This window comes from Olea europaea, chromosome 12, assembly GCF_002742605.1.
Source record: "Olea europaea var. sylvestris chromosome 12, O_europaea_v1, whole genome shotgun sequence".
Classification (NCBI taxonomy): Eukaryota; Viridiplantae; Streptophyta; class Magnoliopsida; order Lamiales; family Oleaceae; genus Olea; species Olea europaea.
The window spans coordinates 10,096,407-10,111,846 of record NC_036248.1 but is presented as its reverse complement, the minus strand read 5'-3'; the positions used below and the strand labels follow the sequence as shown (position 1 = coordinate 10,111,846).

The 15,440-nt window shown below is 34.0% G+C and overlaps 1 pseudogene; it reads left to right on the top strand.

Annotated features, from left to right (window-relative positions):
• LOC111405558 overlaps nucleotides 1-3,847 on the top strand; it is a 10,475-nt pseudogene extending 6,628 nt beyond the window's left edge.
• Nucleotides 3,848-15,440: the final 11,593 nt, after the last annotated feature.

The following is a 15,440-nucleotide window of genomic DNA, read 5'->3' as shown; positions in this document are numbered from 1 at the left end:
GCCAAGTTGAGGGTTGTGAGATAAAACAACATTTTCTGTTGCCACCTTTTGAAATCAACCCCAACAAATTTATCCGGCTTTTCCCCATGTGAAACGGAGTTTGAATGTATGATAGTAGGGGCACCCACAACCGGAGGAATCACATTAGTAGTAGTTGTATTCAGAACGGGAGGAATCACACCGGTAGGAACACTTTCTTTAGAAGTTCCCATGTTCGAAGTTTCATTTGAAGTAGTATCGGTATTAAGAACCGTATTCATTTCTGTTTACGTAAAACAGAAGATTAACCAAAATTAGAAGTGAAGAAGAAGTTAAACTTAACAAGTTTAACCAAACAAGAATGTCACTTTCACAAAATTTATAGAAATTCGACTTAAGATTGTTGGATGAATTTTGTGAATAGTGACGCCAAAATAAGTATAATGATGGTTTGTAAATTCGTGCCAAAAATTGGACAGAGTAACGGCAAAGAAAACACAAACAAGAAGAAGAAGAAAGTAGGGACAAAGCCGAGGCAAGAGTTGGACTCTTTGTCCTTAAGTCGAATTTGCCCCGCAACGGTGCCTACGGATTTCGGCAATCGACTCCCAAGATACAACGGCTACACTTGTGTTTGTAGCACTCCAAAACACAAGTACAACGAACCAAATTTAGGTTTATGTACTCCAAGGATGAAATGAAGGAAAATCAAAATAAATGAAATGATTTTGATTTTGGATAGAAGAGAGGATGAGAGATGTTTTGCATATCAAATTGTGAGGAATAGGACACTCAAAGGGTCCTATTTATAGACCATGAAAGGGTGTGGACGAAATGGTTGAGGTCAAATCATGCACCCTTTCCAAACAATGCACCTTTATGAAAAGGTGTCTATTCACTAATGGCCTTTATGAAAAGGTGTCTATTCACTAATGGTTGAGGCCAAACCATGCACCCTTTCCAAACAATGCACATTTATGAAAATGTGTCTATTCACTGATTTTCGTCCTTTTTCGTAATTTCTCATTCATCCGATATTGGTTTTCGAAATGCCAAATATACCAAACAATTTTGCCTAAACGGATTGAGTCGAGCTTTTGAGTATTTGGCCGAAGTCGATACGAAGTCACTTTAATCGATTTTCAATTCTCGATTTATTTAACCAATATCCAACATTTCCTTGGTATGAAAGTGTCATAAAAGATCTTTCGCTTGGTTATCCAAGATGTGATGCATGGATTTTATTGAATAATCCTTAACCCCACATGGTTGATAGTTTTACACTTTTGGTGGATTTATGGCTGGCAATACTGCTAAAAGTTTTGTTGCAAGTTCCCACCTATTGTCTGTAATTCTCCTTTTAAATTCCCACCTTAACTTTGAACAGGTTGGCTTCACTTAAATGTTGATTAAACATTTAGAGATTTATTATTTGGCCAAAACATTTCATGTTACGATTCTAAGTTTTATATTCTATAACCATGGTTTATTGTTCAGTTGCATGTTCGAAAGTGCAATGAATGTGGACAACGTTTACCTGAAAACTTTGAACCTCCTGCTGATGAACTTTGGACAACTGGGATTTTTGGATGTGCCGAAGATCCAGAGAGTTGTAAGTTCCATCCTCTCTTTATAACTATATTAAAGCTTCAAGTTAATATGTCGATAATCAATCAGTAAAATCAGCAGTTAATAAACTATTATGGAACTTGTCGTGTGCTACTCTCTTTTTTGAATGTTATGATATCATTAATATCTTAGGTTGTGCTAATGCTAATTGATATCATGGTCAGCAGCAGCAGTAATATCTGTAGAATGTATTAAAACATAATCTAAGATTCAGGGGATGTCTTTTGATGTAGTAATGTGGTATATGGGGGTGCTCATTTTTATCTATCATAAAGGACGTAGCAGGTTAGGCCCTTGAACTTGAGCATACAATATATCCTAGCATTGTTTCAATTTTTAAGTTTGACTATGACCTTTAATACGGTTAATTTATTAAAATCCTTTTTTCTAACCACTGTAGGTTGGACGGGGCTGTTTTGCCCATGTGTTTTGTTTGGGCGTAATGTTGAGAAGCTGAGAGAAAATACTCCATGGACGACACCATGTGTTTGCCATGCCATTTTTGTAGAGGGTGGCCTTGCATTAGCTGCTGCAGTAATAGGTCTACCAGGTTTTATCGACCCAAGGACGTCATTCCTTATTTGTGAGAGTCTGTTGTTTAGTTGGTGGTTGTGTGGGATATACACAGGTCTTAACGGCAGTCACTGCAGAAGAAATACCATCTCAAGGTGATTGATCTTTTTCGCCTTCACATGATGATTGTGAACTTAGAGAGCATACAGAATGCTGTTACTTATATCCTCAAGCAGTTGTCTGTATAGAGCTAGTATAGGATCAATTATAAAAAATGTCCAATATTGTCGAGTGAAATTATAAAAGGTAAATATTTTTAAGAAAAAATTATTCTAAAGATATATTAATGGAGGATCATGGTCGTCATGATAATTCTCTTGACTATGATGCTCTCATCTTATAATGTTTCTACCTAGCAGTTTGATGAGCTGGATCATCATATAACCATATACTTTGATGAACTTATTTACAATCACTATAAAACATATTTTGCTTTCTTGCATGTGTATTTGTGTAATACACGAGAAGCTGGTGCTTAATTCAGTAATTGTCCCTGAAGATTTTGAATGTAAGCAACTGGAATCTTCAGACATATTATCAGACATGAAATATTGTGAAGAATTCAGGGTCTTCTATTTTGTTTTTATGGAGTTGATATTTTATATATATATATTTTTTTTTTTCCTGAATTTATTATAGGAATAACAATTGATAGATTGTGATTGTTGAATCTAAGAAAGCCATCTGCACTGAAAAAATTTTGTAACCTGAAAGGAGCCTAGTTTTTTCATAGTGTCCTAGGATCCAATATTATGTTGAACACAGTTAGGGGACTTCACTATTATTACAATACGTTTCTGGGATTTCCAATATATATGTAAAATATTCCGGTAAAGTTGAATGCAAGTTCTCTGGGTACTGTATGCAACTTCTCTTGGATTGACTCTTTTAAAGATTGCATTAAGCTTTCAGATCGTTGACTAGTCATTTCATGAACTAATGCACATCGATATTAGGAATAAGCAGTGTTTTGCTGCAATGAAATTAAGTTTTTGATGTTCCTTCTCTACAAAAATAAAGCAGCTGGAATGCAGATTTCGGGCACTTTATGGATATAATATTGTTACCTGTACCTAAGAAGTCTTGCAATTTAGAGGCGATATTGTATCTTTTATGGTGTCATATTTTCATTTTCCTGCAGAACTCACCCTGTGACCCATGCTTGGTGCACTGCTGCATGCACTGGTGTGCCTTGTGCCAGGAGCACAGGGAGATGAAAGGACGCTTATCTGATGAGGCCATCGTGCCAATGACTGTTGTCAATCCACCTCCAGTCCAACAGATGAAGGCTGCGGGCGATAGGCAGGATTCAGCACTGACATCTGCAAATAGCAGTGACCAAGCCAACCTCGAGACACAAGCTTTATAGAGATTGCACATGCAAGAGAACAGTTCCAGAATGATAACGTACATACTTCAAATTGGGTGGGATTATGTCCTGCGTTTGCATAAAGTTTTAAGATGTTTGGTCTCATTGTCTCTCTCTTTGTGATATAGAACTAAATCGTGAAACTTCTTAGCTCCTCGTGATAGGGGAAAAGATACTTTTTTCAGTGCATACAATCAGGTTTCTCAAGATTTGCTATTCTCTCTGGATTCTGATCATGGTATGTGGAAGAACTTTGGTGGACCTGTGAAATTTTATACTCTTTAAAGAGTTTATTTATGTTTTTCATGGTCTTCAGTTATTCCTTTTATATTTGGTATAAGCTTGCAATCTAGTCATAATTCACATGAAACTGATAAACAGAAGTGCAGGCTGGAGATGACATGCATCAAACCAAAGTCCAACCTTCCTAAGCACACAAAGACGCCGTCAGGGTGAGATAACTTGCGGGGTTGGATGTTAATTGGCCATAGTGCGTTCAGATAGAGTATTTTTCTTTTGGTAGCGAAAATAATTATACCAAATGGAGAACTCTTTGCTAGTGTATGATTTTATGCTTGGTAGTTTATCATCCAGCAAAAGCATATTTACTCAAAAACATGGTAAGAGAGGATGAGATAGAAAGTCCCAACTTCTTGTCTTGAGTTCTATATTCAATTACGAAATTGGACAAGGAAAAGAAGAGTGCTCTACCAGACCCCCGACCAAGAAAACCCATAATTTAACAAAGTAGTTATGAATTCATATCATTTGTTAAAATTTATATCCACTACAATGAGAAATAAGCTACATTGTAAAATAATTATTCAAATTTCGAAACAGTAATAAATATGTTAATTGAATTATTTGGGTTACGCCCTACGAATTTTACAAACTTTTAATTTATATATACCAAAAAAGTTCCTACTTTTATCTTAATTCATTTATGTATTATCTATTCAAGATGGTGATGATATGCATGTTAATGTCACGGACCACGGTAGCCTGACATGGTAAAAATCACATGATTGTATGATACAATATTATAAATTATGCATTTTTAAGAAAATGGATAAAAAAACGTCATATATTTAGTCCCTCAGTTTGGTGAAGAGACAGACGACGACGAAGAAGAAAACTCCAAGGAAAAGAAGTTGGAGGTAACAGGGCTGTGGAGAAGGGCAACAACGTTGGGATGGCTGTGGGGTTCCCCCCCCCCCCCCCCCCAAAAAAAAAAAGTTATTTAACTTTAGTTGCATTTAAAAATATTCGTCAAATTTTTTTTAATTTATATAAATTGATGATATAATTTAAATGTCAAGAAAAATTGAATACCTGTTTGAGCTCCATTAAAAATAAATTTTAAGGAGGCTAAACAGTACAAAACCTCCTACATATTGGGCATGTTGCAAAATTTTTTATACCTTCTAGAAATAGTACAAAACATCCTTGTTTGAAACATTTAGCCCCCGTTTGGTCCCCATTTTCTAGAAATGAAAATGGATGGAATAGTGATTTTTTGAAAAATGAGTGGTTGAAAAGAAATGAAAAATTTTCGATTTACGTATAATATTATTTTTTGAAATATTGTGTAGTTGAAAATAAAAGAGAGAAAAATAGAATGTGATGTAATGAAATTAAATGGGGGCCAAACGGGTTAGTATAGAATACCTCCCGCAGTCCATTTTTTTAATAAAAAACTGTTAAATGACGAATATACACTCGTACATAAATAAAACTAAGAGGAGAAGAAAAAAATAAAAATAACAGCAACCATAGCCCCAAATTTTGTAAATCAATCTTGGAATAGTACTTTGATCCATTGAATTCATCTAGTAATTCTTCAATGAGTGGCATGGGAAATTTTTCTTTGATTTTTAGGTTATTTGGCTACATATAATCTACACAAAACCCCCATGAACCATCCTTTTCCCTGACCAGGAGGACTGAAGATGCAAATGGACTGTTGCTAGATTGTATGCTTCCACTATCCAGCATTTCTTTGACCAACTTCTCTATTTTCGTCTTCTGGATGAAAGGGCATCTATATGGCCTGATTCTGAATGGTTGAGCTCCTCCTTTTTGATGAATGTGTTGTTCATGTGGCCTGAGAAAAGGAAGACCCTTTTGGTTCTCTAAATACTTTTGAAAACTGATTAATAACATCTAGTATCTTGTTGGGGATTTTCTCCTTTTCCTCCCCACTAATGGTTTATAGCTGCCTAAGATTGCCTGTTAAACAATTCCTCCATCTGTTTCACCTCCATTATCCTAACTTGATGTTGTGGTGCTTCACTCCTCAATTTTACTTCCTCATTGTTGTACTTGAACCTCACATATCCTTGCACAAAGCCAAATATTATGGGAACAAATTGTTGAGTAGTAAACTTGATTTTTGGACTAAATAATACGGGCTTAAGGATTTTGCTTATAGGCCCAAATCAATTAAAAGGCCCAACATGCATAGTATTTCTAGAAGCATTATCTAGAAAAATCTATATAAATATCTACTAGAAATATCTATATAAATATCTAAGTAAGATATGTAGTTTTATAAAGAATATCTAGAGAATTCTAGGAAAATATCTTGATATGTGGTCTAGGTGTCTCTAGAAAATGTGTGGACTAGAATCTTCTTGTAAACACTATATAAAGGGGTAATGCCCTCCATGTTGTAACAAGCCAAAAAGTGTTTAAAGTCTTGAATTTGAGAAATACAAGTTTCCTTTTTCACTTCCTTCTTCCTATTAGTGTTGTCCTCTTAAAAGCCTTAGCCAATCCAAGTTAGTAAACCCATCTTTCCTCCAACACAAATTGGCTCTTCCAGTTCACGCCTAACCCCATGTCACTGTCCTCAAGAGTCCTTAGCTTATACTAGAATACCCAATCATGCGCTCTCCATATCATTGGTTGGTATACAGCTTTACCATCCAGTTTGTCGCCATTGGTCATTCTAACTATCATGGTTCTAGTTTCGTAATTAAGTTCTCTAACCGGCCTCTCATCTATAAAGCTGTGAGTACTCCCACTATATACCAAGATAGAGATCTTCCTTCCCTTGATTTTTCCAAGGACTCTTATTGTCTTATGCTTTAAACTTCTAGCCGAGGCACTAATAGAGATCTCCATTATCTCATTACCCTCTCGTCCATCTTCTGATTCAGATTTTTTGTCCTCCTCTGGCCCACTCTTCTCATCTTCATCTATGAACTAAAATTCAGGGACCTATTTTTTTCAGATATGTCCTGTGGTATATTTCTCATCAAATTTATGACAAAGCCCCATATTTCTTTTGGTTTAGAATTCAGTAGGTGTGATGGTCTTGTAATTGTTTGTTGATTTATTGACTTTGGGCTATGGTTCATTGGGTTTTGTTTCATTAGGAGCTTTTGAAGGATGGAAACTCCATTTGTTATGGTTTGGTGAGAAGTTTTTAGGTTTTTGGAATCTGTTAGTGGTTAGGATGGTTGATTCTTGAAGGCAGGTAATTTCAAAGGCCTTGGATAAGGTATTTGGTTTCATCATTATGACCATGGATCTTATCTGTCCTTTTAATCCACTGGTAAAAACAAATATGTAGTTTGACTCTGTTAGTGTTAAGTCATTGAGCCCAATTGTTTAATCTTGCTAAATGATTCAATCATTTCCTCTCCCAATGGTGAATGAAAACCTTCTGCAGGTCACCTCAGAGAATAAGCCCCAATCTGTATAAGGATGGCTTGCAAAGAAGCAATCAAACCATATGTTTGCTTTCTCCTTTAAGTACATATCTGCAATCCTACCTTCAGTTCATCAGGGACTTGATGAAGTTGGAAATACTTCCAGGCTTTCCTCAACCATTCCCTAGGTCCATCTACCCTAAACCGTGGGAAATCAATCTTAGATAGTTTTTTGAACCCCATTTTTGGGGAAGAGAATGGATTTTTGAACAGTGTATTGATGGGAAATATGTGGTTAAAAAATAAGAAAATTTTTTAGATTTGTGTGTAATATTATTTAATTGAAGAATGAATGGTTGAAATGATGTTAAAATAGTTTTTCGAAAAATGCATTTTTGCACAAGAATGGGGCTCAAACAAGGGCTAAGAGTGCTTCCTCTTATATTATCTATGGCATGATTAATATTCTCGTGACTACTATCACCTCGTGTAGATAATATACTAAAAGTCTCAAGTTGATTATAGATCCTTCTACCTTTTTATTCTTCTGTTCAGTTCTAAAATCTGCAGATATCTAGGCGAGCATAGCCATCAATTTTTCATACTTTTTGTTCATGTCCCTCGATTTTTTTTTCTTGTGTATGATAAAGTACTTGAAGTGTTTGATCTGTTGACTCCATCCCGATCTCTAACATGCTGATAACAGCTTTAAAAGCTACACCCAAATTAGGCATCTCCAAGTCCAGTTTCATCAAGTACCCATCTACAACTTTTGCTTTTGTGTTCATGGCTCCAGTAATTCCCAATCTAATACCCCTTCTCTGATACCAATTTGTTATAAGTTTTTCATACTTTTTGTTCATGTCCCTCGATTTTTTTTTTCTTGTGTATGATAAAGTACTTGAAGTGTTTGATCTGTTGACTCCATCCCGATCTCTAACATGCTGATAACAGCTTTAAAAGCTACACCCAAATTAGGCATCTCCAAGTCCAGTTTCATCAAGTACCCATCTACAACTTTTGCTTTTGTGTTCATGGCTCCAGTAATTCCCAATCTAATACCCCTTCTCTGATACCAATTTGTTATAGGAGGAACCTCAATTTTGCAACTGACCCTTAACTAATCAAGAATGGAAGCTTCTTCAGCTGAACAAGCTGACTGTGTACTCAAATTAAGAAGAAAAATAGAACTGAGGATGATAAAATGAACAAATTAAGAAGTGAAGAGAGTGAATGTCAATTTGCTCAACAATTTCCTTTGAATTTGCACATTAAAGACTAATACCTTTTTCAGCACACAAATATATACGTAAAACCTCTATAAAATAATAATGTTCAGATTGAAAAAAAATATTATTATTTTTTAGGGGTTATAAATTTATCAATAAATTGATAATTTATTAATTTTTCAATATATATATATATATTTTCTACCATAGCATCTTGTTTGAAAGGAATTAAAAAATCTACAAGATTCGGCCAAATGACGATATTAATGTTAAATGAAAAAAAAAATAGTGAAGATGATGGGATAAATGGGTTGTCTGAACCTAGTTCTGGTATACTCTATAGAAATGTAATGGATGTCAAAGACCTTTTAAATTATTGTAGTGAAAATAATGTGGCCATGGAATCCCCTATTGATAAAAATATTATTAAAGGGTTATTCAATACACTGTACACCTATCAATCATGATCATGATCTAGATGAAAGTTGTATTTTACCAACCACTTACTCAAAAGTAACATTTCAACCAGTTGTAAATTTTAATAATTACTTTGTACAAAATGAAAAAACAAAATATGTCAAATGTAATATGTGCATTGTAAAAAATTAGTAATGCAATTGAGTTTGGTTTATATGCAAAGAAAAAGTAAAAGATTTTAGATGCATATTTTGAATAAGAGGCAAATTGAAGAAAATATTGTCAATTAAAAGTTTGTTAATTTGTATTCGTATGAACTTTTATAAATTTAAGCAATTTTTATTTTATATATTCATTGAACCTTAAAGGATCTAAAAAAAATTATTTTATGCATTTAACGAGGTTATTAATTTAGTACACGGATCCAAGTTGAGATTGGAGAATTTTATTATTTAAGCAAGATTATTAATTAATGGGCCTGTTCGGTAGGGATTTGAGAATTGATTTTTTGACTATTAGGAGAAAAGTGGGCTCACCCATGAAAGAAGAAGTCAAGTTATGGTTGGAATAGTGAAATAACAGTCAAAAAATCAATTTTTTAAGGTGAAAAATCACTCCCAAATGGAGCCTATCTAACGTTCATCTATGAATATCTCCTTCTCACGAATTAAAGAAAAAACATTTTTTTAACTATTTACTTATTTTAAACTATAAACGATGTCTTTTTCCATTTAATTTTCAGTTGGCTTCAGACAGTGCTTTCCTTCTTTTCTTGCCCAATTCCATTTCAGCTTCATTGATACACAAAAAATCTATAAAAAGATCATTCAACTAGTGAATTTCCATCGAAGAACAGGAATTTCCCAAGAAATAATCAAGAATTCGATCAAATAAATCTCGTGAGTTTTCTTTCTAAATTCTGCTTTCTTCAAATTTCGAAGTTTCATTGTTTGTATATTCAAGGTTTATCATTGAATTCGTTTCAAATTCAAACCCTAATTTGATACCTGATTTAATTTCTTTTCTTCCTGTTGAAAGGGTGAGTTTCTCAAAACACTATTAAAATGGTGATATTTTTGAAAATTGCCTTGACTGATTATTTGGATTGTGGATGGCTTGCATGGCAACCTTCAAATGGCTCATTAGCTATGGAAAAGATTGTGCTAGTTGAGGACGGTTGATGACCGTTTGATCAAATGGATGGCTAAGATTCATTCTTGGGTTATTAACCCAATTGACTTGGCTACTAGGTATGCATGGCCTTTTGATGTGTTTCTCATTCTTGACCTCTTCGATTTTCTCTCTAGACTCTCCGCCTGTGTGCGATCTTCTTCATTCCTTCCTTTTGGTTAAAATCTTCTTAGTTTAATCCTTATTTTGATATTGATCCTTGAAAAACCATCCTGCTACAGTAACTCTAGACTTGGTTGAGTTAGTGTTGTTCTTCGTTTGAATCAAGATTAGTTAGGTTTGATTGTTAGAAAGGATTTGTTATGGTTTTGTAGATCTATATGGGTCGATGATCAAAACTAGTTTTTAGAGTGGTTTGATGTACATGATACTCTCTCTTGGACAACAGATTTGCACTAGTGGAATGGGCTCCAATCCCTAGCTCCTCAGATTGGGCCAATTGGCTAAACTAGGTCAACAATTTTTGGTGTTTTTGTGTTCAATTTTTTTTATTATGCTTTGAGATTTAGTTTATATTTGTTTTGTCAATTAATATTTCATCAAGAATTCCCAACGAAACTGGTATCAAAGCCTTTAGGGTTCTTGAATGTGTTTTAATGAATAATTTTTTTCTTGGGTCAAATTTTTTGAAATCTGTCAATTTCTTAAACATCGGTTAAAGTGATCTCTGATTAATTTCTTTTAGGTGATTTCAGTAATAGATTGTGTAGCAGTACGCTAACTGTAGTGATCTCCGGTGATTAAGTGGACTCTTGTGTGGAAATTAAGTTTATTTTGCATATACATATATCTGCTTTGTTGACATGTATCTTTGAAATTCTTGACTATACTGTGCAATTCTTGACATATAATTGTTATAAGTGTTAATCACTAATACAATTATTGAATAAACACTATTGTTTTCTGCTTCAATTTATGCATTTCAATAATTATTTTAAATTGGAAAATATTTCAAAAACTTTTTCTGCCTAATAGTTGAACTAAATTTTAAGGTCATACTATGTCCATGAGTACATGTCACCCTTTTACAGAACCTGCAATGGATTCAAAGGTCAATTTGTCACAATTCGATGGAAATGGGGATTACTTAATATAGAAGCAGAAAAACAAGGATCATTCTGTTCCAAAAAAGGGTTGCTAAAACCCTTGATGATCCCGAAACTTTTTCTGCAAAACTTAAAGCAAAATTTAATGAAATTGAGGAGATGAATGAAATTGCATATGGCTCAATAATTTTATACTTATCTGATAATGTTGTTAGACAAGTAGATGAAGCAAAAACTACTAGAGACTTATGGACTGTACTTGACACCATGTTTCTGACTAAAACTTTACCAAACAAAATCTATCTTTTGGAAAAACTGTTTAGTTTCAAAATGGACCCTGGAGAGGATTTAGAAGTAGACTTAAGTGACTTCAGCATTGTTGTTAAGAGTCTAGAGCACAAAGAAAAAAAAATTGATGATGAAGACCTTGCTGTAATTTTATTGAATTCCTTACCTGAGTCTCATAAGGATGTCAAGAATGCTATAAAATACTCAAGGGATAAATTGACACATTGACACAAGCTATAGTGATAAATGCCCTGAGAGCTAAAGAGTTAGAAGTTAGGAAGGAATCTAGATCTAACTTTAGAGATGAGAGTATGTTTGTTAATGGAAGACCTGAGAAGAGAGAAATTCATTTCAACATAAAATGATGAAAGGAAAATCAGAAGAGAGATCAAAATCTAAAGACAAGAGTAATGAAAAGTGCTACCACTATGGAAAATTAGGGCACTTTAAGAGAGATTGTTTTGATTGGAAGAGAGTATGTTTTGGTTGCTTCCACAAATGGTAACAGTAACTAGTGATGAAACCAACAAAGACTGGATATTAGATTCACTGTACTTTTTATTTGAATCCCATAAAATCTTGGTTTTATAACTATAAGGATATAGAGCCTAGGAAAGTTTATATTGGAGATAATAATTCTCAAACTATTATTGGGATTGTTAACATTACCTTTAAAATGCATGATGGCATTGTAAGACCAATCAGGAATGTCAGATATGTCCTAGTCTTAAAAGAAACCTTATTTTCTTAGGGATTCTTGAAGATGAGGGAAGTGTTTTTAAGTCTAACAACTTGGTTTTGAAAATTATGAAAGGCTCCTTAATTGTTATGAAATGACCAAAGAGAAATGGATTGTGCTACCTTGAAGGTAATACAATCGCTTCACCTGATCCCAGACTTATTGAAAACAAATTTGAGCTATGGCATAATAAGATGGGTCATATTAGTAATAAAGGATTAAGGTATCTAAATAACCAAAAATTACCTAGGAAAGATGAAATTGAACTTTTAATTTTCTGTGAAACCTATGTGTTGGGCAAGTTACACAGATTGAGTTTTGAAACAAGTTCCCATAGTATTAATAGGCCATTAGACTATGTTCCTGCAGACTTATGGGGACCTAAAAAACATCTTACTTTAGGAAGAAACAAGTACTTTTGGTCTCTTGTAGATGATTATTCCAGAAAGATTTGGGTTTATTTTTTAAAAGCTAAATTTGAAACCTTTCAAAAGTTTAAAACTTAGCTTAAAATGGTAGAAAACCAATTAAACAAGAAGTTTAAAACTCCAAGGATTGATAATGGCTTTGAGTTTTGTAATTTTGAATTTGATAACTATTACAAACAAAAGAAAATAAAGAGACATAAAACCGTTAAACCGACACCCCAACAAAATGGGGTAGTATGGAGGATGAACAGGACCTTTATGAATAAGGTTAGATGCATGCTTATTAGCTCAGAACTATCCAAAAGGTTTCTGGGCAAAGGTAGTCAATACTGCTGATTACTTGATTAATAGATCACCATCTAGTTCTATGGATTTTAAAACTCCACAAGAACTATAGACTTGGAGACTTCCAAATCTGACATACATAAGAGCTTTTAGATGTCCTGCTTATGTACATCAATCAAAGGGAAAATTAAAGCCTAGAGGCACTAAATGTGTGATGTTGGGTTATTTTGAAAGAGTAAAATGGTACAAGTTATAGGTTCTGGGTCAGCCAGGCATTAAAATTATAAATAGCAGAGATATAGTCTTTAATTAAAAATGTCATGCCTAAAACATAAAACTGATAAGTGTGTATAAAACATAAAACTGATAAGTGTGTTGAACCTGGGAATGAGAAGGATGATCAGAGTGAGGTAAAGTTAACCAAGTTCAACCTATGTCAACCCGAGGAAAATGAATCTGAAACTGCTTTAATTGAATAACATGAACTTGTACCTGAACCTATTGAGGTGAATAAACCTCAAGGAGAAAATGAAATTGAAGAACTTAATCTTCCAATGGATAACACCTCAATTCAAAATAACCGACTTAACAAGATAAATGAGGGAAATAAAACCTAACCTTAGATATGAATCTCAAAACCTAACTGATTTTGCTTTGGTTTCTGGTGAAGCCATTGAACATTCTGAACCTCCTTATTTTGAATAAGCTGTAAATGGTTCAAAATCTAAATATTGGAAGAAGGCCATGGAAGAAGAAATGCAATCTTTAATTTAGAATAAAATGTGGAAGTTGGTCAATAAGGCTAAAGATTATATGATAGTATAATGTAAATGGATTTACAAACTTAAAGAAGGGAATAATCTTAGTGATCCTCCTAGGTATAAGGCCATAATAGTGGCCAAGGGATTTACTCAAAAGGATGAGGTTGATTATAATGAGATAATCTCTCCTATGATCAAATTCAAGACTATTATACTGATTCTTGCATTGGTTGTTCAATTCAATTGGGAACGAGGACAACATTCACCACCTACAGGAATTGTCTCACGTACCGCCTACTCTTATTCCCATCGATATGCCAGGAAACAAGAACTTTCTTTCTCTCGTGCCCTTTACCTTAAGCCTGACAAAGATAGAATGATGTTAAGACTGCATTCCTGTATGGGTAATTGGAAGAGAATATCTACGTGAGTCAGCCTTAAGGCTTTGAGGTAAAGGGTAAAGTTGGTATTGTATAACCAATTAGAGAGATCTCTGTATGGATCTAAACAAAGTCCTAGACATAGTACAAAAGATTTTATTCATATTTACTTAAGGTAGGCTTTAAAATGAGTAACTATGATGTCTGCTTGTACTATAATAACTAAAAAAAGGAATTGTGAGGTTTTACTTCATGCTGTGTATGGACGACATGCTTCTGGCAAGTTCAAGCAAGCTTGAAATCATCAAAATGAAAAATCTTTTAAAATTTGAGTTTGATATGAAAGATATAGGGAGTGCTAAAGAGATTTTGGGAATGGTTATAAGAAGAGATAGACATGAAAATAGATTAATTGTTTCTTAGGAGGCATATCTGTACAAGTTATAACTAAGGATGATATGAAGGTATCAAAATCTGTAAGTGTTCTCTTAGCAGCCCACATGAATCTTTCTACTACATGCTCTCCGAAAACAAAGGAGAAATTAAGGAAGATGAGGAACACACCTTATGCTAAAGCTATAAATTCTGTTATGCTTTCCATGATTACAACTAGACCTGACTTAGCTTATGCAATTAGCATTTTGAGCATATTTATGTCCAAACTTGGTAAGCTCCATTGGGCAGGTTTGAAATTGTTGTTATGATACATTGGTCGTACTTTAAATCTAGCCCTTGTGTATGAAAAAAGACTGATAAACTAACCTTAAAAGAGTATGTGGATGCTGATTTTGATGGTGACAAAGATAATAGAAAATCTACCACATCTTACTTTTTTATACTCGGCGATAATTACATAACATAGAAGTCACAACTGCAGTCAATGGTAACATAATCCAGCAAGCTAAATATGTTGCCACTACTGAGGCTGTAAAAGAATGTCTTTGGTTATAAGGAATTTAAAATGAATTGAACTTTTTGTATGATATCCCCACTATCTACACCGATGGTCAAAGTGCACTCTGAAAGATCAAAATATATTGAGGTGAAGTATCATTTTATTAAAGACAAGACCTCTACAAGTGAAGTTAATTTGTTTAAAGTTCATACTAATAAAAATTCCTCAGATATGGGGCCAAAAGTTTTATCAGTTGAAAAGTTTAAATCTTATTTGACTTTACTACATATTGATACAGGTTAAATTCCTTTGCAAGTATTGGGCGATGATGGTGGACTGGTGTTCTATGTGCAATTCAGAACCATAGAGAGGTGAGTGCTATTGAGAATCAACGTAAAGAATTGAAAGTGTGTGTTTCCCAAAACACTATTAAAATGTTGCTATTTTTGAAAGTTTCCTTGGTTGATTATTTGGATTGTAAATGGCTTGCGCCGCAATCTAAAAATGGTTCATTGGTTGTGGCAAAGATTGTGCGAGTTGAGGAGGGTTGATGATTGTTTGATCAAATGGATGGC